Source organism: Arachis ipaensis, chromosome B4 (genome assembly GCF_059453495.1).
Source record: "Arachis ipaensis isolate K30076 ecotype BB chromosome B4, ASM5945349v1, whole genome shotgun sequence".
NCBI classification, from domain to species: Eukaryota; Viridiplantae; Streptophyta; class Magnoliopsida; order Fabales; family Fabaceae; genus Arachis; species Arachis ipaensis.
Genome location: NC_142439.1, coordinates 141,652,157 through 141,656,494, shown reverse-complemented (window position 1 = coordinate 141,656,494; position 4,338 = coordinate 141,652,157). Strand labels below are relative to the sequence as shown.

Genomic DNA, 4,338 nt, shown 5'->3' with positions numbered 1-4,338 from the left:
AGGTGAATTAGGTTAAAGAGACTTGTATGGACTTATAGGTGTAAATGATATGGAAAATATTTGAATTTTTATGGACCTATAACTCCATTATTTCAATTAAAAAATTTGTATGACCATTTTTTCTTGTTTTCACCAAAACAAACGGAAATGCAATTTCACACTCTATTGAGTATGAATGTATGATCTATCGTCACTACAGCGGAATTAAGAAAAATACATATACATATCACTTTTTACAAGTGCATAACTTAGAACGCCAAAAGCAAGGAAGTTTGTGGCGGTAAAGAAAGATATAGATAAGGCTTGAAAGATACATTGTCCCCTGTGACTTGTGAGAGATGACTATATATGAGTAGAGAAGTCATGAAGTTGCATGTACAGTTAAGTATGAACGACGACGTCAAATGCAAAGTTGTTAGCAAAGTGAAATAGTAGTGGAAAAAAGATGGTTGTTAGAGTCTCCACCCAGTATACACTCCATTTTAGAGAACGCGGACACTTTATACTTGCCTATAAAAACCGATTCAAGTGTCCCAAACATTTCATCCATTGAAACCTATTCAATTCAACTGACAATAATGGAATTCTTGTGTTCTCTTGCTTTCTCCTTACAGTTTCTTCTCCTCTTCTCATCCTCCCTGTTCACAAACTGTTTAACTTTGAATGATTCAACTAGTACTCATCATCATGAATGCCATCAACATGAAAGCAATGCCTTGCTCAGCTTTAAACAAAGCTTCTTCATAAGTAAGTATGCTTCCTACAATCCTTTCAGTTATCCTAAAACTCTTTCTTGGAATCCGTCCACAGATTGCTGCTTGTGGGATGGCATTGAATGTGATGAGCTCACAGGTCATGTCATTTCCATTGATCTCAGTAGCAGCCAACTCTATGGTTCCATGGATCCCAATAGCACCCTTTTCTCACTTGTGCATCTTCAAAGCCTTGATCTTTCTGACAATGACTTCAATCACTCGCAAATTCCAGCCAGGATAGGTCATTTGTCACAACTGAGGCATTTGCATATTTCTCAATTTAGAGAAAGTACATTGTCAGGTGAAGTCCCAACTCAAATTTCCCATTTGTCCAACTTGTTGTCCCTTGATCTAAACAGCTATGTTGACCAGCTTGATTTTCCATTTATCAACCGTTTACAACTCAAGGAATCCACTCTGCGAAGCTTAATTCAAAACTCAACAAGACTTGAACAACTTGGCCTTAATTTTGTCACCATTTCACACGCTCACAAACCTTACATCTCTGCAAAAACTCTCTTTTCGCCAATGTGAACTACATGGTGAGTTTCCTATCGGAATATTCTCTCTTGCAAACTTAACATATTTGAATTTTGCGGAAAACCAAAATCTGCAGGGCACATTACCTGCATCCATTGGAAACCTGACCAATTTAGCTCACTTGATTCTTGAAGATAATAGCTTTCATGGTGAAATCCCTCGCTCTCTTTTTGGATTAGAGAATCTTGTAAATTTAGATCTATTTTCTAATTTTTTCGAAGGCCGCCTAGTACTTGACATGTTTTTGAAGCTAAAGATACTTAATATTCTTGACTTGTCTGCCAACAAATTGTCCTTGATCTCACAAAATAGGGATGCCAATGTGACAATCCTTCCTCCAATTCGATGGTTAGGATTGAGTGGGTGCAATTTAAATGGAGAAATTCCAACTTGGATAATGAATCTAACAACTTTAAATTACCTGGTCCTTTCCCGTAATGATCTTCAAGGTGAAATTCCATATTTCCTCTTCAAGTGACATGCTTTCAAAGCTCCAAAAGCTTACTGTTCTTGGTTTAGGCGGAGGCAACAAATTGTCTTTTCTTGAAGGGAAGAACACTTCCAAAGTAACATTTCTTTCTCAAGTTCGAGCTTTGGATTTAACTTCATGCAATTTTGTTCATTTTCCCAATTTTATACAACACTTGCAAGAGTTGACTACTCTTTCCATATCAAACAACAACATAAAGACAATACCGAGTTGGTTATGGAACAAAACAACTCTTGAGAGTTTGGAAGTTTCCAACAACCTATTGATGGGAGATATATCCCCCTCCATATGCAACCTGCAGTCACTTGTGGAACTTGATTTATCTTCCAACAATTTAGTTGGCATGATTCCATCATGTTTGGGAAGCTTTAGCCAATCCCTTCAACTTTTGAATGTCTCAGGAAACAAATTGACAGGCAATATTCCTCAAATTTATGTGAAAGGAAATCTCCTTCAGTTGATCGATTTTAGTTCTAACAAGTTGTACGGTCAATTACCAAGAGCACTTGTCAATTGCAGAATGCTTGAGTTTCTTGATGTGAGCCGTAACCATTTCAATGACTCATTTCCTTTCTGGTTGGGATCTCTTCCTAAGTTAAAGGTTCTTTCTTTACGTGATAATCAATTTCACGGAGCTATAATGTGTCCATTGAAATACACATTTCCCCAACTTCGAATCATTGATCTTTCTCAAAATCGTTTCTCAACGAAATTAACATCAGAAATAATCATGTGCTTCAAATCGATGATCATATCCAACAAAAGGCAACTGGATTTCAAGGACGTGATTCATAGTGACAATGCGGAAATAGATATTGATTCGCATCCATTTTCAATGTCCAACAAAGGAGTTGTCATGGATTATCTTGGGAGTCAATACCTTCATCACATGGTGGCCATTGATCTTTCATGTAACAAAATTTCGGGAGAGATTCCAGATATCATGGGAAGTTTGAATGGTCTTGTTGTGCTCAATTTGTCCAATAACATGTTTACTGGCAGCATCCCATCTTCTTTCGGAAAGCTTTCAAGTCTTGAAGTGCTGGACCTTTCTCTCAATAGCCTGTCAGGAAATATTCCTCAACAACTCACAGAACTAACCTTCTTGGATTTTTTCAATGTGTCTTTCAACAATCTCTCAGGTCCAGTACCAGAAAATGGCCAACTTTCTACCTTTGATAATAATTCATTTGAGGGAAATAAAGATTTGTGCGGGATTCAATTGTTGAAGAAATGTGAAGATCATCCTAAGCCTCCATTGCAAAAACCTGATGGTGATCAAGATTCTGAGTCAGGATATTTCTTTGAATTTTATTGGATGGTAATTCTAATTGGATATGGGGGTGGCCTTGTTGTTGGGTTAGCAGTGGGAGATGCTTTTTCTGTGGATGTTTATAGGTTGCTGAAAAAGATCTTTTAAGTCACAAGTCTAGATGTTGGTCTTTTCATGTGTGTAATCTTAGATTATTTTTATTTTTCTGTTTGCATTTAAAGTTATTGTGTTTCTCTTACGTAAGAGTTAGCTATCTGTAAACTCAAATAAAAGTAGACATGATAAAAACAAAAATATAGTGTGTAATATATTTATTTTACTTTTTCTATTTTTGGAATAAGAAAAGCCATACTTTGTGTTCTTTGCATACAATAATCAATTTCCTTTTGCAGTAGTTATGCTTATGCTTATTCAAGACAGGATGTTAAAATGTAAAAAGAAGCAATTGTTTTTTTCAAAAAAACAAGTATTCATTGATATGAAAAAGATTATAAGCAGATCAATTGGGCCAACACTAACAGTACTAAATAAATGAGATTTTTTAACAAAACTAATATTACAACCAATATCCATATTCTAAATAAGAGAAGGGAAAAAAAACTAAAATCTTTTCATTAAAAAAGTTACTAACAAAAACAGGAATTTTCTTCTGCTTTTCTTTCTCTTCTTTTTCAATATTTAAAGTCAACAACACCATAGAAGGAAGGAGAAGCAATGATGATCAATCTCTCTCTTTTTCACAGTAAGAGCACTAATTTTTCTCATAGGAATCGAATGGAGAGTAAAAAATAAAATTACAACAGCACCTGTAAATAGGGACAATAACCTCTATCAAAGGGAGCACAGAACAACCCATTAAGGGAACAAAACCATAGCCTTGAAAAAAAGAGAGCAATTACCAATGAGTATGAAAGGTTAACATATCCATCTATACAGTATTCATAAACATGTTTTTCGGTAGAAGTATGTGAAGTTTAGCATAGTATGGAAAGGAATCTGTAGAATTCTGGTTCTTTTGATTGTAAAAGAAGTTTGCATCAGATGATTTTAAGAATGCACAATTAACTACAGTTAGATATGTTGAAGTAATTGGTATATTGATTTCCTCCGTTCTATATATGTTGATGGTTCACATATGACTACAAATAGGATCTTATTAACTGTAAATTATTGCATAGTCATATACTCTTGTCAACAATGCTATTAAATTTCTTTTAGCAATTATGATTAACATCTGTTGTAAAATTTGAAGCTATTGAGATATGGAAACATGCATAGAA

General features: G+C 34.9%; 1 pseudogene; it reads left to right on the top strand.

Annotated features, from left to right (window-relative positions):
• The first annotated feature begins 552 nt into the window (after positions 1-552).
• On the top strand, positions 553-3,430 carry LOC107637262 (receptor like protein 27-like; annotated as a pseudogene).
• The last annotated feature ends 908 nt before the right edge of the window (positions 3,431-4,338 follow it).